This window comes from Mandrillus leucophaeus, unplaced genomic scaffold (assembly GCF_000951045.1).
Source record: "Mandrillus leucophaeus isolate KB7577 unplaced genomic scaffold, Mleu.le_1.0 Scaffold37, whole genome shotgun sequence".
Classification (NCBI taxonomy): domain Eukaryota; kingdom Metazoa; phylum Chordata; class Mammalia; order Primates; family Cercopithecidae; genus Mandrillus; species Mandrillus leucophaeus.
Genome location: NW_012103920.1, coordinates 7,153,235 through 7,177,167, shown reverse-complemented (window position 1 = coordinate 7,177,167; position 23,933 = coordinate 7,153,235). Strand labels below are relative to the sequence as shown.

At 36.1% G+C, this 23,933-nt stretch overlaps 1 long non-coding RNA gene across 1 annotated transcript; it reads left to right on the top strand.

The window, feature by feature from the left end:
• LOC105546808 lies at nt 1–23,650 on the top strand. Its single transcript, XR_001007145.1, has 3 exons — nt 1–127; nt 20,736–20,843; nt 21,849–23,650. It is a non-coding gene; the product is annotated as an uncharacterized LOC105546808 (long non-coding RNA).
• Nucleotides 23,651–23,933: the final 283 nt, after the last annotated feature.

The window sequence follows — 23,933 nt, the reverse complement described above, 5'->3', positions numbered from 1 at the left end:
GCTAGAACAAAGTCACGAGTCTGACCTAAACTCAAAGGGAGAAGAGTATGCAAGAGCCAAAGCATGAGATGGAAACCATGGGGCCATCTTTGAGTCTGTCTGCCGCAGAAAGATGAACACAAATCCTGTGAGTCTCTAGATTATGTTTTTTCTATATGCTCAAAGATTTAAGGATACAATGATACCTAAACCAAAACAATAGTGTATTATAAACATACCTTTCTTGTTTTAACCTATCTTACATGTTTGCTTTTCAATATCTCAAAAGTTGTGTTTGTAGACTTCAAATAAGTAATTATCCAGATATACTTGACTCAGAAAATACAACATTATTTTCCAAAGCAGTGAAAATTGTGCTTTGCGGCTCTGGAGATACTACTTTGAGCAAAAAAAAAAAAAGCTTAGAAAAAAATGTGCCTAAGTATCAGGGTGTCTTGTAATTCAATTGAAATTCTTAAAGCTTCTTTCTATTCTAATATTCTTTGTGTAATCCCTGATGAGTATTCTGTGTATATGGTAACACAAACAGGCTTAAATTTGGGACAATTTTAATACTGACTGGTAAGAAATTTATAGAAGAGATGAAAGAGCTGTTCTTACTGTTGCTTGGTCATCTTTTCTACTAAGTCTTGCTGAGCAGAATGGTAAGAAAATAACTCCTAATACACATCACATAAGCAATGCATATAGACTACATGTATTGTCATTCATAAAATTTGTCTCTAACAACAACTATGTCAAAGCTATAAATGTTGCATCCCATTTAGTCTTCTGTAATGCTTTTCATTCCTTAATTCACTATTGGCCGTGTTCTTGCCTATCTAAGACCAATTACAAAAGATAGTTTACTTTCATTTTTTTCTCCCGTTGCCAGAGTTTCATATCAATTAGGTAGAGCAGCAACTCCCAAGTGTTCCTATAATTATTTAGCGCAGAATTCTAAGTATCTGAAAATGCAAAATCCTGCAATACTGTCCAATTGTTTGATCACACATATATGAAAGAATTAAAAAACCTGCAATGGTATGGCTAGCATGAGTACTCCAAAATAAATTAGGCATGACTGTTGCCATCAAGGGGCATGCAATCTATTTTGAAAAATATATCTGTGAAACAATGCCTCATGTTCTAAGTGCTGTGAGACTAACAATAACAGAAGAGCAATGGTAAAACTACTAACAACTTTAGTATCAGGAACGGTATATCCTTTTTACATGAAGCATCTAGTTTAAAATTAGTCCCATTTCTTTGAGGATGAGTTCATTTTATTTTTTTTATTGTGAGTATTAAAAATTAACACAATTTTAGTGTCTTAAAACAGTATAAATGTATTATGTTACAGTTCTGTAGATCCAGGTCTAGCACCAGTTTTAGTGGGCTAAAATTGAGGTGTAGCCAGGGCTGTGTTTCTCTCTGGAGGCCCTGGGAGACAATGTCTTTCTTTGCTCATTTAGATTTTTGGCAGAATTCGGTTATATGTGGTTGTAGGACTGAGGTCTTCATTTCCTTGCTTCTAGGAGCTACCCACATTCTGTGACTCATGGTCTCTCTCTCCATCTTTAAAGTCACCCAGAGTTGGTCAGGTCCTTGTGTTGCATCTGACATATTCATCTACCTTGTTCCTCTACTTTTAGAAACCCATGTGATTAGGTTGGACCTACTTTAGTAGTCAAAGATAATCTAATCTCAGGAAGATTTACTCTTGTCTACACAGTTCCTTTTGTGGTATAGGCAATATATTCACAGAAAATTAGGGTGTGGACATCTTTGGTGCCCGCTATCTACCAACACAGCAATTGTTGTAGACGTTTAAAAGATGAGAAAAGTCATTTCCAAAGCTACAAAGGACATTATTTAGACCCAGGGTGTATAATCTGTTTCAAGGCAATAATTAGAATCCATGAGTAGAGTAGAGACACAGAGGTGGGGCTCTATGTGGTTGGGGTTGCTTATATTCTTCAAAGTTTAGTGATCACCATTTTTTGTTTTTGCAGTAAAAGTCCTAGAAATGGACTGAAGGATATTTTATCCTCCACTAAGGGCACAGGTTTATACATGGGTGGATAAACACTAGTCAAATTTCTCTGTTTATATGTTCCCCAAAATCTGTTCTATGGTCCATGCTATCATATTAATATATGTGTGCAATGACCTTTTCACATATTCAGACTCATCCATACCTTACTATCGCGTTTAAGTATAATAGCAGGTATATAATCTAATTTCTGTATACGAATGTCCTGAACAAACTGGTCTTTCAGTGTTTTTTCCTGTTATCTGTTGACTTGTGCCTTAGATGCTTTTCCTTTTTCCTGCCTTTGCCCTTCCATTTACACCAGCTGAGTTATATGCTTGTCAAGAATTGGTTCTGTTCCCTTCAAAACTGCTTATGCTACTTGTAGTGGTTACGTGTTTTAATTAAATACCAAAAATATGATTAAATGAGTTTAAAGTAGAGGAAGTTTGTGGTTCAATTTAAAATGAAATTAGAAGCTTCCAAGAGACTCTAAAGAGTAGATTTAAAATCTCACCAAATTAGGTGTTTACACTATAACTGTAGGAGACCAGAAAAATATTTGGACGAATTTAGCCCTCAGAATGACCCCAAAAATGGCTAATTTTTCACACGGTTTGAAATGATGTAGAACTGGGACTCTAAAAAGATGCGTTATGCATTATTTGGATCTTGAGAAAATTACGGAGAGACAGTATTGGATCACAGTCACAGAAAGACCTTATAGATTTTTCCAAACACTGTTGGGGATAAATATATACATTTATGAGTTTGAAGTTAAAATATTAAGTTGATATCATTATGGTTCAGGTTTCAGTTAAATTTTAATTGACATATATAATTTGCATACTATAAAATCACCCTTTAAAGTATACAGTTTATTTTTAATATATTTATAAAGCTGTCAACTACTATTAGAAGAGCTACTCCTTGCTCCCCTCCTCCAGCTACTGGCAACCACTAGTCTACTTTCTGTCTCAATGGGATTTTATTTTCTGGGCATTTCATATAAATTGAATCACACAATATGTAGCCTTTTGTGGTTGGCTTCTTTCACTTAGCATGTTTTCAAGGTTTGTACACGTTCTTGCATGAATTAGTAGTGCATTCCTTTTTATAGCTGAATAATATTTAATTTATGGATATAACAAATTTTGTTTATTCATCAGTTGATAGACGTGGAATTTTTCACTTTTTGGCAATTATGGACAATGCTGTGAGGAATATTCATGTACAAGCTTTTGCATGGACAAATATTTTCAGTTCTCTTGGGGGCATACCTAGGAGTAAAATAGCTGAGTGATACGGCAATTCTATATTTAACTTTCTAAAGCAATATCTGCTTTCCAGAGGAGAATTGCACCATTTTACATTTTCACAAGCTACATATGAGGGATCTGATTTCTCTACATCCTTGCCAACACTTTTTATTTTCTGCCTTTTAAAATTGTAGCCATTTAGGGGAACATCTAGTGGTATGTCATTGAGTTTTTAACTTGCATTTCACTGATGACTCTTGATTTTGAAGATTTTTAAACATTAGTCACATATATGTCTTCTTTGAAGAAATGTCTATGAAATCCTTTGCTTCTCCTTGTTTTTGTACCATTTTGGATGTTCTTTTGTACTTTTAATTGACAAATATAGCATATATATTGCTTGTGTACCATATGATGTTTTGAAATACATTTACGTTGTAGAATGGCTTAAAATGTTCTTAAATGGAATGAGTTGCATTGGGAAAAAATGAGTTGTCAGTTAACGAATTAAGCACATGCTGGATGAGCATCTATATGGCCTTTACATGTATATATAGCGAGTGATTCATGATTGTCCAACAATGTGTATGTAAGTTGCATGAGCTATGAGATGATGACACACATGTCTTTGCTACAGTTTCTCTTGTCAAACCCTGATTCATTGAAGATATAAATCTCCTTGTAAAAGTCCTTTGCCCATTTTTAATTATCTCATTTTGTGTGTTATCTTTTCACTGTTTTGATAATATCCTTTAAAATACAAAAGTTTTGAAGTTTGTAAAGTTTAATTTGTCTGTTTTTCTTTGGTTGCTTGTGCTTTTGCTGTCAAATGTAGGTAAACCATTGCTTAATCCAAGGTCACCAAAATATACAATTATGTTTTTAAACAGTTTACAGTTTTTACTCTTATATTTAGGATTTGGGTTTTTGATTCACTTGAGTTAATTTTTATAGATGATGGTACAGCACAAGCAAGCCTCAACTTTTGGGTTCAGTCCAGAAGGGTTCTTGGCTTTGCACAGGAAAGAATTCAAGGGTGAGCCAGTGCTGTTAGCCATCTCTTAGAACTGTAGGTACTGTTCTTTGTAGAACAGGCCTAACTCATAGGCAAGGGGCCCAGAGTCACCAACTTATGGGCTCTTTTACAAACTGTATTTTTACTCCCTTACATTCGCTTTCAATTACATGGATGGGTGAGTCAATTCAAATTGAGGGGGGAAGTTTATTTATAACTTTCTAGGAAAGGGGTGGTAACTTCTGGGTAGTTGCCTTGGCACTTGTAAACTGTCATGGCGTTGGTGGGAGTATCCCAGTCCAATGAGCAATGAGGGCAACTAGGGATCGCTTTCATCGCCCTCTGCTGGTTCCTGCTAATTTCTTCATTTTATCCTGTTTGGGCCAGATCTTGTTTTGGTCAGCAGGGTTGTGACCAGAAAACAAGTCGTGGCAGTCTGTTACCACAATATAACGTAGAGTTCCAAAATCTTTTTCTTTTTTTTTTCCATGTTGATATCCAATTATCCCAGCCCATTTATAAAACAGATTACTCTTCTCTAGTTGAATTTTTGACATCTTTGTTGAAAATTAACTGATCATGAATGTATGTCTTTATTTCAGAATTCTCAATTCTGTTCCGTAGATATGTATGTCTGTCCTCATGCTGGTACAAAACAGTCTCGATTACTGTAGCTGTGTAGTAGGTTTTGAAATTGGAAAGTGTGAGTCCTCTGACCTTGTTCTTCATTTTCAGTACTATTGTGACTATTCAGGGTGCCTTGCATTTCCATTTAAATTTTAAATCGCCTTATTTTGCATAAAGGCAACTGAGATTTTCATAGTGATTCCATTGAATCTGTAGATCATTTTTAAAAATATTTCCGTCTTTAAAAGATTGTCTTCCAGTCTATAAATGTGAGATGTCTTTACATTTATTTATATTTTTGTAAATTTCTTTCAAAAATTTTTGCAGTTTTGAGTATGCTCATCTTACACTTTTTGGTTATATTTATTCCCAGGTGTGCCATTCATGTGATGCTAGTGAAAATGAAATTGATTTCTTAAATTCATGTCCAGATTGTTTATTGCTAGTCTATAGAAATATAACTGATTTTTTATATCTTGATTTTGTATCCTTCAAACATTAGAAACTGAGTTTCTAATAACTCAGTTATGGCCTCTAATTTTTTTTATAGATTCCTTAGAATTTTCTCTATGCAAGATCATATCATCTGCAAATAGAGGAAGTTTCATTCTTTCTTTCCAATGTGATTACCTTGTTTCTTTTTCTTGCCTAAGTGCCATAACTGGATCCTGTAGTACCGTGTTGAATATAAGGGATGAAAACTGACATTCTTGTCTTGTTCCTGATATTAGGAAGAAAACTCAGTCACTAATCAGTAAGAGTGAAGATAGCATTGAGCTTTTCATAGATGTCCTTGGTCAGGCTCCTTCCTATTGCCAATAGGTTTTCCTTTTTAATTGTGGAAGGGTTTGAATTTTGTCATATGTTTATTTTCTGTCTACTGGGATGGTCATGTGTTTTTCATCCTATGGTATTTGTTGATTTTTATATGATATGCCAACTATGCATTCCTCAAGAGAAATCCCACTCATCCATTGTGTATAATCCTTCACATGTTACACGTGTACTAGTATTTTGATGAGAATTTTTGCACCAGTGTTCATGAGGGAAATTGGTGCCGTGGTGTGTGTATGTTTGTGTTGGCGGGCGGCGGTGGGGGGGTCTTTGATTTTGTTTTCAGAATAATACTGGCCTCATAGAATGAGTTGTGAAGTGTCTCTCCTCTCTTTCCTCTTCTGTGTTTTTGGAGGAGTCTGTAGAAGATTGTTGTTGATTCTTCTTCAAACATTTGGTAGAATTCACCAGGGAAGCCATCTGGTCCTGTACTTTTTCTTATAGGAAGTTTTTCACTATTCAGTCTTTTTTCTTCTTATAGGTCTATTCCAATTTTCTAATTTTTTTCCTGTTTCTTTTTTTGAGTCTGTTGTTTCTGTCATTCTGAGGATTTGACCATTTCATTTAGGTTATCTTAATTTGTTGGTATATGATTGTTTATAGCATTTCTTTATAATACTTTTAATTTCTAAGATAAGTAAAATATAAGTAAAAATACCTCCTCTTTTATTTCTGATTTTAGTAACTTGCATCTTCTATCTTTGTTTCTTTATCAGTCTTACAGGTTGTCAATTTGGTTTGATCTCTTCAAAGAACCTGCTTTTGGTTTGGTTATTTGATCTTTTCAAAAAACCTGCTTTTGGTTTTGGTTACTTTCCCTACTCTTTTTCATTTATTACCACTGTAATCTTTATTTTTTCCTTCTGTTTGCTTTGGCTTTAGTTTCCTCTTCTTACTCTAGTTACTTAAGAAGGTGCAAAGATAGGTTATTAGTCTGAAAACGTCTTATTTTTTTAAGAGAAGGTTAGAGCTATAAATTTTCCTTTAAGTACTGTTTTAGGTGCATTTCATGTATTTTAATATGTTGTGTTTTCCTTCACTTATTTCCAAGTCTTTTCAAATTTACCTGGGATTTCTTCTTGGCCTGTTGGTTATTTAATAGTGTATTATTGATGTTCACATTTTTGTGAGTTTTCCATATTTCATTGTTACTGATTTCTAATATAATTGCATTATGGCCAGAAAACATACTTTGTATGATTTGAATATTTTTAAGTTTATTGGGCTTTGTTTTAAAGACTACCATAGGGCCTAATCTGTAATCTGTTCTGTTGGGTGGAGTATTTTATAGATGTTAGTTCTAGTTCATTTATAGTGCTGTTCAAATGTTGAATTTCCTTCTTGAATTTCTTTCCAGTTTTTTTTTTATTGTTTAAAGGGGGATTGATTTTTGCAGCTGCTAAGATTGACGTGCCTCTCCTTCAAATCTGCAGTTTTTCTTTATGAATATTGAGCTCTATTGTTGGATTATAATATATTTTAAATTGTTATATTTTCTAGATGAATTAACCTCTTATTATAAAATCACCTTTGTATCTAACAACAATATTTTGCCTTATAGTCTATATTGTCTGGTATTAGTATAGCCACACCAGTTCTCTTACTATTGTTTACATAGTATATCTCTTTCCAACCTTTTAATTTTAAACTGTTTGTGTCTTTGAATACAAAGTGTACCTTTGTAGATAGGTTATAGTTGACTTGTGTTTAGTTGACTTGTGTATATTTGTGTTTAGTTGACTTGTGTTTTAGTTGACTTGTGTATAGTTGTGTTTAGTTGACTTGTGTATAGTTGACCATTCTTCCAATCTCTACTTTTAATTCGAGTGCTTAGTCCATTATTATGTAATGCTTTTACTGATAAGATAGGACTCACATCCACCATATTTGTGTTTATTTTATGTACCTCTTATGCATTTTTGAATTCTATTAAATTACTGTCTTTTGTTAGGTACTTCTAGCATATCATTTAATTCATTTGTCATTTCCTTTAATATGATTTTGAGTTTTTTTTAGTGATTGGTCTGAGGATCACAATTAACATTTAACTTATAAAAATCTAGTTGAGATAATATCAACCTAATTTCAATAGTATACAAGGACTTTGCTCTCATAAAGCTCATTCCCTACTCTTTCAGTGTACCATTTTGTCACACAAATTGTACCTTTATATATTGTATGTCCATCAACATAGACTTATAAATACTGTTTTATACAGTTGAGGAAAAAATTAGTTAATAACAAAAAATACATTTATATTCCGTTTTCTATTTACCTGTAAAGTTACTTTTCCCATGCTTTTCTTTCTTTGAATTCAAGTTATTGTCTAGCCTCCTTTTATTTCAGCATGAAAGAATCTCCGTTTAATTTCTTGTAGAGAACTTCTGCTAGTGATTTTTATGGTTTTCTTCTTGCCCATTTAAAATAAATGATATATTTTTTCATTGACAGGCTGTCCTCCCACTTCTTTATATTACCTTGCCACTCATCTGTTCATCAACCCTGGACATTTGTCTTGTAAGGTTTTCCATAGTATAGACTTTACTTGTTATGTGCTAATGGTGTGGTTTAACGTGTTCTTTGTCCTCGCTATTTCTTTAAATACTTGGTGCTGGATCTCAGGCTACAGCAGGCTCATGTTCCTTCCGTTCCATTGGAAAGACTGTAGGTGGTATTGTATTTTTCTTTTTTTTTCTTTTTTGAGATGGAGTCTTGCTCATCGCCCAGGCTGGAGTGCAGTGGCGCGATCTCAGCTCACTGCAAGCTCTGCTTCCCGGGTTCACGCCATTCTCCTCTCTCAGCCTCCCAAGTAGATGAGACTACAGGTGCCTGCCACCACACCTGGCTAATTTTTTGTGTTTTTAGCAGAGACGGGGTTTCACCATGTTAGGCAGGATGGTCTCGATCTCCTGACCTCATGATCCGCCCGCCTCGGCCTCCCAAAGTGCTGGGATTACAGGCGTGAGCCACCGCGCCCGGCCGGTATTGTATTCTTTAATCAGGAGGTACGTGATGTCTAGTTGCCTCACTCTTTGTTATATTAGCAGCAAAATGCTCAATGATTAGATTCATTAATTAGTTATTCTTGAAAAATTAGAGCATTTAAGTTCTGTCAGTTCTGTCAGCTTTTTTTTTCTTTTTTTTTGTATTATACTTTGAGTTCTAGGGTACATATGCACAATGTGCAGTTTTGTTACATATGTATACTTGTGCCATGTTGGTGTGCTGCCCCCATCAACTCATCAGCACCCATCATCTCGTCATTTACATCAGGTATAATTCCCATGCCATCGCTCCCCCCTACAATCCCCATAATAGGCCCTGGTGTGTGATGTTCTCCTTCCCGAATCCAAGTGATCTCATTGTTCAGTTCCCACCTATGAGTGAGAACATGCGGTGTTTGGTTTTCTGTTCTTGCGATAGTTTGCTGAGAATGATGGTTTCCGGCTGCATCCATGTTCCTACAAAGAACACACACTCATCCTTTTTTATGGCTGCTTAGTGTTCCATGGTGTATATGTGCCACATTTTCTTAATCCAGTCTGTCACTGATGGACATTTGGGTTGATTCCAAGTCTTTGCTATTGTGAATAGTGCCGCAATGAACATACGTGTGCATGTGTCTTTATAGCAGCATGATTTATAATCCTCTGGGTATATACCCCGTAATGGGATGGCTGGGTCAAATGGTATTTCTAGTTCTAGATCCTTGAGGAATCGCCATACTGTTTTCCACAATGGTTGAACTAGTTTACAATTCCACCAACAGTGTAAAAGTGTTCCTATTTCTCCACATCCTCTCCAGCACAAGAACTCAAACAAATTTACAAGAAATAAACAAACAATCCCATCAGAAAGTGGGCAAAGGATATGAACAGACATTTCTCAAAAGAAGACATTCATACAGCCAACAGACACATGAAAAAATGCTCACCATCACTGGCCATCAGAGAAATGGAAATCAAAACTACAATGAGATACCATCTCACACCAGTTAGAAGAGTTTTTTTTTCTTTTTAATTTGCTGTGATGTTTTATAAGGAGACATTTCTTATGGGCTACTCTTTTGTTAATTACCTAGTAGTACTTCCTATAGACAAGGCAGGATAAATGCTTGATACTTTCTCTTTATTTACCGTTTTTAATGATATGATTCAGTTTTCTCTTGTCCTCCAAAGAATATTCTTTTTCTTAAATTTGTTTGCTTGATACTATGTTGTTGTTGTTATTTTTTGGTACTCTTTTGGAAACCAGAAATATAAAATTGGACAGAATGAGAGTCCATGCCTTTGAAACCCCCCAACCTATTTTCAGATTAAGCCATGTTTTGAAGCGATTTAGGAAAAATCACATAAAAATGGGATCTTCCCTTTGATTGTATAAAAACTTTGACCCTCCTGTACACATCTCCGGAATTCAGAAGTACTGAGCAATTCCAGTAATCAACAGCATTTGTAAGCACTAGAAAGGAATCAGGTCATAGAACTTAGAATAGAGATAGGACAGACAATAAGCCAGCAAATCCATTTATAAATACACAAATATCCAAATATTATAGATGTTCTGAATACATAAAATGTAGTGCAATGAGTAAATCTAATAAAGAACAACTTATTGAAACAGAATGGTGATTTGAAAAAATCAATTTTTAAATTGGGTCTGGAAGAATGAGTGGAAGTCAACCCAAGCAAAGACAAGGGAAACAACTTTCAGGCCCTGAGGGCAGCTCATGTGGAGGGAGTTGAGGCATGAAATAACTTGGTGTAATTTAGGCAAAGACAGGAGGCTTCCCCTGAGAATGTCACTTAACTTGACCTGGAAACTGCCAGGTACAGCTTGAGATGCGATAATAACATTGTTTCTTCCCAGTTTACAAATTAATTTTTTTCTAAACATGAACTTACTACTAATCAATGGGAGTAAAGAAAATAACTGGTGTTAACCTTTGGTTGGTTGGTTGTTTGTTTTCAGAGATAGGGTCTCACTCTGTTGGCTAGGCTGGTTTTAAACTCCTGGGCTCAAGCAATCCTCCCGTCTCAGCCTCCCAAAATGTTGAGATTACAGGTGTGAGCCTGTATCTGTTTCAACTGCATCTATTTCTATGTAATTTTGTGTATGATATGAGATAAGAAACAAAGTTCTTCTATTTTTCATTTGGACATTTAATTGTTTTCGTTGGATTTGTTGAAAAGAAAACCTTTTCCCTATTGAATTATCTTGGCAACTCTGTTGAAAATCGATTATTATACCCATGGACATATTTCTAGACACTTTCTTTTCTTTCTTCCTTTGTTTATTTGTTTATTTGAGACGGGGTCTCGCTCTGTCGCCGAGTCTGGAGCTCAGTGGTGCAGTCTCGGCTCACTGCAACCCTGCCCAGGCAACAAATTCTTATTGTTTTGTCAAGCTGCCCTACCTAATATTAGATTTACAACAAGTTTCCAAATCTCCAAGTACAAAAACATTTGTTTGACTACCAGAGAGTCAAAGTTTTCCTCAGATTCTTTGAAATCAGAGGAAGTCAGTTTCTGAAATATTTCCAGTAACTGATAAGTGTGGACAAGTTCATGCACTGAAGGCAAGGTCTCTTTCACTCCTGGAGTTTCTAGGGTGGAAGAAAGAATGGTTTACTCCATTCAGTGCCTGAGATACAGTGTCCACTACCCTTTCTATTGCAGTTTTTAAACCAGATCAATTGATTAATTTACATAAAATAAAATTCGTCGATTTTAAATATACTGTTAGATGAATTTTGACAAATACATACACCCTTGAAGCCATTATCATGATCAAAATGTAGAACATGTCTGTCACCCCCAAATGTTCCATTATGCCTTTTAAAAGTCACCGCCCTCGACTCCAGGCAAGCACTGATCTTGCTGTCACTACAGGTTAGTTTATCTTATTCTAGATTTTTATATAGATAGAACTATAAGCTATCGACTTTTAGTGTAGGTTTTCTTTTTTCCAGCAGAATGTTTTTGAGATTGGTTCATGTTCTCATGTATCCATAGTCCGTTCTTTATTGCTAAGTAAAAATATGTTCTATTGTTTTGATATACTAGTATTTATTTATTCACCATTTGGTCAACTTTTGGAGTATTTCTGATTTTGGTCTATTATACATAAAGGTGCTGTAGACAATTATGTGGAAATCCTTGTGTGGACATAAGTTTTCATTTTTTCCTGGGTAGATTTCTAGAGGTAAAACTGATGAGGCATTTATACATATAGTAAACATATGTATAAGAAACTGCCAGTCTGGTTTTCAGAGTAGTTCTCCAATTTTGCATCCCCATAAAACATGTAGAAGATTTCCATTTGCTCTGCATGCTTCTGAACACTCGAAATTGCCAGACTTCTGAGTTTCAGGTATCTTAGAGAAATCTCATTATGCTAACATGCATTTTCTTGATGATTACAGATATTGATCATATTCATGTGTATTGGTCATTTATAAATCTTCTTTTGTAAATTATTTTATCAAACAAGTTGCACATTTTAAAGTTAGGTAGTTTGCTTTGTTATGGAGTTACAGTCGTCAGGATTATTAATCTATTCTTGATGTGCCCAATTATGTAATGCATCATCTATTCTTGATATGAAATCTAATGATATATAAATCTACTTTATAATGTAATTTATAATCTATTCTTGATATACCCAATTATGTAATTTTTACTGTCTTATTGAAGTTTAGACTTACACAATTTTGATAAAATCTAATTTTTTATTTTGTAATTCATTTACTTATTTATGCTTTTCAAATATCAGATTTTTAAAATGATTTGTGTTCTATTTAGAAATCATTGCATTCATGAATGTTGTGAGGATATTATATAATCTTTTCTAGAAGTTATATTTATAATTTACCTTTCAGTGTTTCAACTGCATCTATTTTTATGTAATTTTGTGTATGATATGAGATAAGAAACAAAGTTCTTCTATTTTTCATTTGGACATCTAATTGTTTTCATTGGATTTGTTGAAAAGAAAACCTTTTCCCTATTGAATTATCTTGGCAACTCTGTTGAAAATCGGTTATTATACCCATGGGCATATTTCTAGACACTTTCTTTTCTTTCTTCCTTTGTTTATTTATTTGAGACGGGGTCTCGCTCTGTCGCCCAGTCTGGAATGCAGTGGTGCAGTGTTGGCTCACTGCAACCTCCCCATCACAGGTTCCAACGATTCTCCTGCCTCAGCCTTCCGAGTAGCTGGGACTACAGGTGCATGCCACCGCACCCAGCTATTTTATGTATTTTTTGTAAAGGTAGGGTTTCGCCGTGTTGGCCTGGCTATTCTTGAACTCCTGACCTCGGGTTATCCACCCTCTTCAGCCTCCCAAAGTGCTGGGATTACAGATGTGAGCCACCATGCCCGGCCTAGACACTCTATTTTCTTTCACTGATCTATTTTTACCCTTTTTTTACACCAGTGCTATACCATTTTGATTAATGTAGCTATAAATATACATTTGAAATCAGATAGTGTAAGTCCCTCCACTTTGTTCTTATTGTACATAGTGTTTTTGTGTCTTCTGGGTCTTTTGAATGGCCATATAAATTTTAGAATTAGCTCATCCATTTCTATTAAAAAGTCTGTAGGATCTTTGCATGGGATTGCCTTGAATGTTTGGTTTAAAGAGAACTGAGATTGGTTTAAAGAGAACTGAAGTCTTCACAATAGTTAGCCTGCTGATTCTCAAGAACATTGTATCTCTCCATTTACTTTCATCTTTTTCCATTTCTCTATGCAGTGTGCTTTTTCCGTTTATCATAAGACAGTTCTTAATTTTAAATCTGTTCCTATTATTTTAAGTTTTCGGATGCTACAATAAACCATTCTTTTTAAATTTGAATTTACAATTCTTATAAGAATATATGTATTTCATTGTGTTACACTGTTAGCTTCCCATATTAGTTCTAGCAGCAGCTTTTAAAATAGCTTCCGCCGGGCGCGGTGGCTCAAGCCTGTAATCCCAGCACTTTGGGAGGCCGAGACGGGCGGATCACGAGGTCACGAGATCGAGACCATCCTAGCTAACACGGTGAAACCCCGTCTCTACTAAAAAATACAAAAAAAAAACTAGCCGGGCGAGGTGGCGGGCGCCTGTAGTCCCGGCTACTCGGGAGGCTGAGGCAGGAGAATGGCGGGAACCCGGGAGGCGGAGCTGAGATCCGGCCACAGCACTCCGGCCTGGGTGACAGAGCGAGACTCCGTCTCAAAAAAAAAAAAAATAAATAAAAAATAAAAGTAAAAACATAAAATAGCTTCCTTAGCATTTTCTCTATACACAATCATGTCTTCTGTCTTCATTTCTGTCTTACTTTCTAATGATTAAACCCATAACCTATTTTGCCTTGAAGTTTTTATTGGAACTTAAAAGTTCTTTCAGAAAAGGTAATTTGAAGACAGGCAACCATCTGTTGATAGTTAGTTTCTTTCCATTCTCTGTGTTCTTTTTCTTCTTCTTGCCTTATTGTACTGGTTACACTTCCAGTGCAATGTTGAATACAGGTTATAAAAGAGAAATTCTTGCCTTGTTAGTGATCTTAAGGAAAATCCAGAGTCTTTCATTGCTGGGAATGCTGTTATCTGTAAATTCTTCACAGGTGCCCTTTAAAATTCTGAAAAGATTCTTCATTTCTATGTATATGAGGGATTGGTCTGTACTCTATTAAAATATTGTATTTTTTGGCTTGTTTTGGTATAATGCTGGCATTATAAAATGTGTTGATAAGTAGAAGAGAAAATACACAACAGAAATTATTGTTAAGTAGAACAGTTAGTGTTTAGTTTATACAAAATTTCAATGTGGAACGTTTCTAGATGGGGGAAGAAAAAGCACAAAGTTTAATAGTACAGTCAGATTTCTTCACATAGAGAAACTAAGATTCAATACAGACATAGATATATAGGTATATACAAATATATTTAATTAAATATACACATTTAATTAAACCAGGAATTGTAAATGATGCTGAAAGTATCAATGTAGTTATTATAGGGTGAATTAATCTGAAAAATCTTTCTAAACAGAATTCTCAGGATGAGCTTTGGAATACATAAGCTTTGTAATAATTCTCCTAATTGTAATGTTCCCAACACCCTTTCCTGAATCTGAAAGAAGAAAATTTCTTACTTGTACTCAGGTTTGTTTTTAGTCAGTGGTTTATTATGTGGGCAGTCTCATATTCTATTATCTGTTTTACTTTCTCATGATGAGACCCAAAACCTCTTTGCTATGAGAATCTTATTACAAATTTTAAATCCCTTGAAAACAGCCAATCCCCAAAAATCCAGTTGCTTCTCTTTTCTGTAATTCCTTGAGTTTTTTTGTTGTTATCTTGAAAAATATTTAGGGATACTCCAGAAGATTTTATACATTATCTCATGGTCAAAGGATGGACCATTATAGATATTACTATTGATATGGGAAAGGTTCCCTTGTCCCTCTGGCAGGACATGCGATGGGGGTGTGGCTTTCTTCTTCAGTGCCCGGCTACTCAAACCCCTAGGGGAGCACACAGACGGGCAGACCGTGGGGCTCCAAACTCACAGCAATGTATAGGGGAGATTGTTTATAGCTTCTGAAGCAGTGGGCACATGTTACAGGGTGCTTTCTTAGTTTGCATCTATAGACAGGTTGTGTTAACCAGCTCAATTAGACCCCATTTATTATCACAAGGACAAAGGGATTTCTGTATCTTGGGGTTTCTTGCCTTGATGTACCAGAAGAATCAGATCCGTGGGCTTGGAGTATGAGTGCAAGGTTTTACTGAGTAGAAGTAGCTTTTAGCAGATGGGGGAGCCAGAAAGGAGATGGTTTTCCCCTAAATTCGGACTGCTGAGCAATCCTCCGACTTCCCCAGCCAGCCAATTGTGTCTTCTTTCTCCCACGTGTTCCTCTCAACGTCCAGAAACTTCTGCCCTTTAGGGTCTAGGGTTTTTATAGGCCCAGGGTGGGGGGTGTGGCAGGCCAGGGTGGTCTTGGGAAATGCAACATTTGGCCGGGAAATGCCTGCCCTCACCTAAGTCCCTGCGGGTGGAGCCCTAGCTAGGGACCCACCCATCTCTATCCAGCACTTCCCTTCCCCACCTTCCATATCATTTAAAGGGACCACACTCTCCTTCCTGGCGCTCCTGTATCACTAAGTTAATTCAAAAATAATCCAGTAAAGTTTTACTTTTATGTCAGTTATCTTAAAACTTTACTTCATATTGCCACAAGCCAATTTCTTGAGTCCGTGTGTGTGTGTGTGTCTGTGTGTGTGTGTGTGTGTGTGCATCAAACAGAAAATCTGGTCTCATCTGTAAAGCTTGACCCAATGACACTTTTGAAATAGGTAATATTTGACAGCTCTTTTCTTCAAAATACAGCCTCACTTGATTGCACTGTATCTTGGGTTTTAGCTTTTCTTTAGTCAATCTCTTCCTTCAACTACGAAACTCCATATTGATGTTTTTCACCTCAAATGGATTCATTGATTTGGTTAAGAAGTTCTAAATTTCGCCATGTGTATAACTGAAATGGATGTCTCTTCAAGACAAAGGGATGTGTATTTTACTGATTCTTTCAGTTAATTAAGTGACTTTATGTTTATTACATTATTATATGCAAATGATCATTGTAAAAGGAAGCACAAAGTGTAAAAATTGAGTCTTTTCTTATATTCACCCTGATCCCACTAGTCAGATGTAACAGTAACAACTTGATTTGAGTCCTTCCAGATATATAGTGCTAGAAAAATAGATGATAGATAGGTAAATAGAATAAATGGAAAGTTGTATGAGATAATTTATTAAATTGTTTTACTCCTGTCTCCCACCATGGAATTTTAATACCACAGATACCTATTTATCTATGTGTGTATTGATGCATATCTATTGTTTTATACATAAAAAGAGTAAGTTTTTTTTTCCCCAAGAACCATTTTTTTCTTCCTTGAGTAAGATATTGCCCCTACAGAGAACATATGATTTAGATTATTGTGTTATTAAAGCTCTAGTTTGTAAAAGAAGAGATGTAAGAGTTTCACAGTTCGGAATATGACTTCATATGAAAGAAATTTATGAAAAGGAATCCAAAATAGAAGTTTTTAATAACAATAATGAATATCATATAATAAAAAGACCACCTTTGATATTTATTAATTTGGATGTCATGATTATTTGCTTAAATTAGCCAGTTCTTGTCTAACATGTTCTGTTTCATAGAATAGTTACGATATGAACATTGTAAGATCCTTGTATGATTTAACTAAATGATCCAGATGGCTTTCGAGACGGAGAACACTTTTTTTAAAATAACTTTTGACTTTTCTCTTTTGTCAGCGTGCAGAAAAGTCTGAGACTAAAAGAGCCAACCTGACACTACTATCCTTAGAAAAGCCTGCATACAAGGTTGGCTGTCATCTGGGAATGTAGGTGATCAAGAGTTCTCTCCACTGACATAAACTTCCTTTAAATAATAAGGATGACTCATTGTGACTAGACTATGCAAATGATGTGGTGTGTGTTAAACATCTACTTTCCTTCTGGGAGTCTGGAATTTTGGTATATGATAAGCAGTGGGTGCCTGCAAGACCAGCCTCAAATAAAAACCCTGGGCACTGAGTCTCTAAAAAGACTCCCAGTAGACCATATTTCACACGTGTTGTCACAACTCACTGCTGGAGGAATTATGCACACCTGTGTGACTCTATTGGAAAAAGACCCTTGGAATCTTACGCCTGATTCTTACCAACTTCTCCACATAATCCTTTTTTCCCTTGTGGATTATACTTTGTATCCTTTCCGTGTAATAAACCTTGGCCATGAGTCTTGTGAATTCTTCTAATGGTCATTGAACTGGGCGCTGGTCTTGAAGACCCTTGACACAGTTAACCTATTTGGGATTCCTACTAGAGTGTCGATATGAGTTGAATTGTGTTTCCTCAAGAAGAAGTGTTTAAGTCCTAGCCCCCAGTATCTGTGACTGTGACCTTATTTGGAAATCGAGTCTTTTCAGATGTGATCAACTTAAGATAGGGTCATACTGAATTAAAGTGGTCCTTCATCTAATGTGCCTGGAATCCTTATAAGATCAGAAGAGAGAGAGAGACAGACACAGAGGGAAGAAGGCCATATGAAGATGGAAGCAAAAGTTGGAGATATACTGCCATAAATCAAGAAGCACCTGGGGCATGTAGAAGCTGGAAGAGGAAAGAGAGAATCCCCTGAGCCCTAGAGGCTGCAGAGGGAGCATGACCCTTTGAAAACCTTGATTTGGGACTTCTAGTCTCCAGAATAGTGACAGAATAAATTATATTCTGTATATTTTATATCATTATATATTAATTACATATATAATGTGTAATATATAGTCTACAATATAATTATATAATAAGGGATTACATTCAGCCTGTTTAATATATATAATTATATATTATGTAATATATAGCAATATACTATATATAATTACATAATATACTATATATAATTATATAATATATAGTATAATAGAATATATAATATAATTATATATTATATAGTCATAATATATAAATATATAGTATTATAGTATATATTTATATAACGTATGACATATCATATGTTATATAACATATATAGCATATGTTATATATGTTATATATTATATAAAATATATAATACATTACATATTATATTATACAGTATATATTATACATAGTATATATTATATGCTGTATAATTACGTATTATATGCATATGCATACTGTCTTTGAAATCCCATATGCATTTTATGCATATGACAGTTCTCATTTGGACTTGCCACACTTCAAATGCTCAACAGTCATATGTAGCTTGCAGCTACCTTATTGGACTGCACACTTCTACTGACATCTTGTCGGTAGCACCAATGTATGTTAAATACATCTGATTTTATTATTATTAAAACATCCCCTGAGTAAAGGCAGATGCTGTTTGCCAGAGTTGCTGGCAAGCTTGATGTTTGATGAGTCTAGTAATGCACAGTATCTGTTCTCAGGTTGCTTCATCAGCTATAGCCTGTCTCCTGAAAGATAGCTCCCTCTAATGTCTCTACTTAGTGAGTCGATTTCAGGATGATGTATATGCCCTTTCAGCCTTTTTCCTTCTCCCACTAAGGATTTAGCATATGCAGGACAGGTAACTGCTGAATTTCCGAAACAGCCTCATGAAATCCAGTCAGTACATTTAGCAACTATTTTGTATGGCCAGGGGATAATTTAAAGGCTTAGACAATTCAGCAGCTACAGCAGGGAGATCCTTGGACTGTGGATCAGGATGGGCTGGAAAGGGTTGGGAGGGTTACTATTGGCTCCAAATGCAAGGGAGAGGTCTATTCATAAATGCTGTGAACTTTGGAACCCCCAGCCAAAGTGTACTCTTGAGCACCATTTTCATTTAACAGTGTGCTCCATTGAGGTGTTTCCTCAATTTGAGTGTTTCTCAGACATCACCCAAGTCATGATGGGTGTTTCTGGTTTCAGGATTGCCGGGTCTCTTGATGTAGGACCAATTTCTGCCAATGCCTAACAACAAGCTCACAATTATGTTTCTAAAGGGCTGAATTGAGCAGCTGCATCAGACCGCTTTCAAGTCCAAAATCTCTGCCGTCTCCACTGAGCAGCAATATTGATTTCTGCCAAAAGCTCTAGTCTGTGTGTGTTCCAGTTGTTGACACTTCTACAATCATTTGTGCATTCGGGTCATAAGGCTCAAGAGACACTGCCTGATTGACAGCCCTTTATAAATCTTTTATTTGCTTGTTTCTGTCAGGGCACAATTCAATCTCAGATTTCTTTCTAGTGACTTTGTGGAAAGGACTAACAATATCCCAGAGTGGAAGATGTGATTATGCCATAACTCAAACAGATTCTCCAGTCTCTGGACTGTTTAGTAACAAGGTCAAGACAGATTCTAAATTATTTCTTATGATAGGAGGAAAGCCTCTTCTGATCTGGCTCATGTTCTTTTCTAAATTTTTAGGACTGGGGCAGGTCTTGAATTGTACGGGGGTTTATCTGCCATACTTTATTGACAGATGGGTGACACAGTCTCTAAAGTATACTTCGCTTTTTCCTCTGAGGAGGCAATTAAGATATCATTGATGTTATCAACTCACTCCTACTGGTTATCAAGATCAAGCGCAGCTACCCTAGATTGTGATAGTGTACTGGTTAACTTCAATGTCTTTTTGCAAGCCCTCTTAATACGTGGAGGCAGTGTTCTTGACTGACTTCTGAAATAGGTGTAGAAAAGAAAGCATGAGCTAAGATCTATACTGAATGGTCTCCTTTGATCCATTTCCGCTTGGTGTACTTGTATTGGTTTTGCTTTCTGTTTTTTTGAGTTATGTCTACAGCATATCCAAGGCTATATTGTATCTACCTAGACGAACTCCCAGTGGCCCACTATCAGTATGTGTAGCTAACTGCTTTATCTTTTTGGTGTGTAAGGGCTATTAAAAGAGAATCAATGGATTTACTGATTTTTTAAAGGTTGAGTAGTATTCTGTTGTGTATACATACTATGTATTCTTTATTCATCTATTGATGGATACTTGGGTTGATTCCATGTCTTGGCTATGGTGAATTATACTGCAATTAACATGGGAGTGCAGCTATCTCTTTGCCATATTCACTTTACTTCCTTTGGGAATATACCAAAAAGTGGGATTGCTGAAACTACCATATGGTAGTTCTAATTAGAGTTTTTTGAGGAACCTCTACATTGTTTTCTATAGTGGCTATACTTACATTTAAACATACATTAAAATTCCACATTGTATACCATAAATATAAATAATTTTCATTTATCAATTAAGGAAAATAATTAATGGAGATCAATATCCCTATTTCTATCATTAATGCTAATTAAGGCATTAATGTTCTCTTTTACTTCTGGAACTCTGTATTATTTAATGTTTTCTAGAGAGGAAGTCTTAGGCAACTGAAAAGATTCTTGTTTATCATTTCAGGTGATACCAGGTGGAGGGTGACTATGGAACGTGGAACACATTCAGCGTAATAATGTAGGGGCAGAGTCCTCCATTCTCACATGACACCCATCCCTGTTATATACTTAGGTGACGGAGGTGAAATGAGAGAATACTTTCTCCAGTCGTATTTTCCAAATTAGAGTTTAACTATTATGTTGTTCTTGTCTACCACAGCATCTCAGCATTCTCCAAGTTTCACCTTTAGGCCTCTTAGACTGTCCTCCCAGCCCCTATGTGGATTTCGGTAGACTGATTGCCAAGAATTAATAATTCCACATATTTTAGTTATTGCCCTCAAGCCATTCCGTCCACATCACTTTCTAGTTTTTTGGATTCCCTCACTGAGGGGTGGTGGGCAGATCCCAAACCCTTATTTAATTTACATAAAAAAGAAATATGGCTTTAACTGAGGGATTACATTCAGCGTGTATAAGTATTTTCCATTCCAAATCATAATCCTTATGATTGGATTTGTACTTATCCATGCTAAGTTATATGCAGTGACTTTGAGGGGGCTTCTTAAGGTATGCATGTCATAGCCAACAATGAAGTTGGATTTTTACCACTCAAGCCTCAAGATTAGGCTGCCAAAACCCTACTGAAAATCCTCTCAATTCCCCCTTTTTCATCCCGTTTTTCAGCAGCAGTGGAACAGTTCCAGCAGAGTAGGTCAAGCATCACTACTTTCTTCTTTCTTCTTTGTAATTTCCCTCTTTAGTCTCACCTTTCTTTTGGGAAGCGTGTACATTCCTGCTACCAATTAATCCCATACATAATAACTGAGGTTACTGTCTCTTGAGTACTTCTTGACCACTAGCTAAAAATATGATACATAAAAAGTACAAATTTAGGGATCCCCCTAATCATAGCATCTATCATGGTTTGGGTCAGTGGTATCAAATGAGTATCCATTGTCTTAATTGTATTTATGATTTCAGGGATGCATACATATGCCAAAACTTAAAGTATATGCAATTTGTTATATGTCAATTATATCTCAATTAAAGCTGTCAAAAACTATTGATGTATTACCCCAATTGCCATTTAACCAATCTAAAGTTGCCTCCACCTTTATCATTTCTGCTGTTTCAGAACCACCAAGCTTGTGTATAATTATCAATGGATAAGAGACAGAAGAAGCAATATACACAACATCTGGGAGGCTCCTAATCCACAGATACGGCTTCCTAAGCTTCCTTTTCTATGCCAGACATATTTTGGTGTTGGAGTATGTCAAGCACATGGGACACATTAGCCGTGAAGGCTGCTGAGTTCTGGAGTTCCACTAGACGCATGGCTTTGCTCTGATTATATGTATAACTTACATGCTTCAGCCCAGCTTCCCATGATTTGCAGGATAATTTAATATAAGCAGTCTAAATGGACCAGAATGTAATGCTGAAATCATTTCTAAATCAGTAGTCAGGATATAGCCAACCCTTTCAGGACCCTCATTTGTCTTCTATGTTAGTGTATTCCATGAGTCGATATTTGCAAAGAATTCTGGTCAGTGTCAAAACTTCTTCAGAGATCCCTGAGGAGGGAGGAATAAATTACAGCCCCATGGTTACTCTTTCATATAATATCTAAAAGGCCATTATGTGAAAAGATTGTCTCTGAAATCTAATTCTTGCCTCAGCCAGGTCAATTTAGGAAAACTGCACTGGCAGCAGCCAGCTCTGTAATGCTGCCCAAGCAGATAAAAGCTTGTAGATTTGAGTAAGGCCCAGACCGCGCTTGCTGCCTCTATGGAAACAGATGTTTTCCTGTGTGAAAACAGCCACTTGCCTATGGACAAAGCTTTTTATAAGCTGGTCGTGGACACAGATGTCTTCAGTTTTTTTTCCCTATAATGATACTGCAGTGGACAGCTTCTGAGATGGCCCCTAGCAATCCTGCCTCCACATCCAGGCCTTTATCCCTTCCCTGTGAATGGGTGCTGGCTGAGTAGTTTGTTTCAAACCAGCAGAATATGGCAAAAGTGGTGAGTTGTCACTCCCATGATTACGTTACATGATATAGTCGAGTGGATGTATTCCTTTGCTGGCTTTGATGAGGCAAGTTGTTTTATCAAGAAGGTCCACATGGCAAGGAACTGAGGGCAACCTCCGACCAACAGCCAGCTAGAAAATGAACCCTCAACCCAACAGCTCATGGGAACTGGATCCTGCCAGTGATCATATAAGTGGGCTTGGCAGTTGATCCTTTCCCAGTCAAAACTTCAGACAAGAACACAGCCCTGGCTGACAACTTAATTACAGCCTCATGAGAAGTTCTAAAGGAGAGAGCCCAGGTAACACTCATACAAACTGTCTCATAGGCCGGATACAGTGGTTAACGCCTGTGATCCTAGCACTTTGGGAGGCCAAGGCAGAAGGATTGCTTAAGACCAGGAGGTGGCGGGGAAGGAGTGGCTTTGGGTATAAGTGCAATTTAGGCTGAATCCTAGAGGAAACTTAAAATTTCCTTTGGAAGATTTGAGGTTTATAATTAAAAGAGATTCCATAGGCTTGGCAATTAAAAAATACCAGATGTTGCATTGTGAGCAGGAGGGTATCAATTCAGCACCTCTACCCCCCAGAAAGTAAAGAAATTCAGGGAGGGAGCAAAGAAACATTCCTAAAATGAATTAGAGCTGGAGGCCATTATCCTAAGTGAATTAATGCAAGAACAGAAAACCAAATACTGCATGCTCTCATTTATAAGTGGGAGCTTAACACTGAGCACATGTGGACATAAACATGGGAATTACAGATACTATGGAATGCTAGAGTCAGGAGGGAGAAAGGGAGCATGGGTTGAAAAACTACCAGTTGGGTGCTGTGCCCACTACCTGGGTGCAATACGCCCATGTAAAAAAAACTGCCTATATATGCCCTGTATCTAAAATAAAATAAAATAAAAAGTTGAAATTAAAAAACGTATATATACACACACATATGTGTATATATACATATAAGTATATACGTATATATGTATATGTATATATACATAAATATATACACATACACACGCACACACGTCCAAGAGACAAAGATAATTGGGAAAAATACAACTATATTTTGGCATACTTTATGGTTCTATATTTTATGTTTTATCAGTTTTTTAAGGAATCACACAATAGCAATCTCTGGAAAAACAAATCCCTTAGAAGCAAAAGAATACTATTTAAATTAC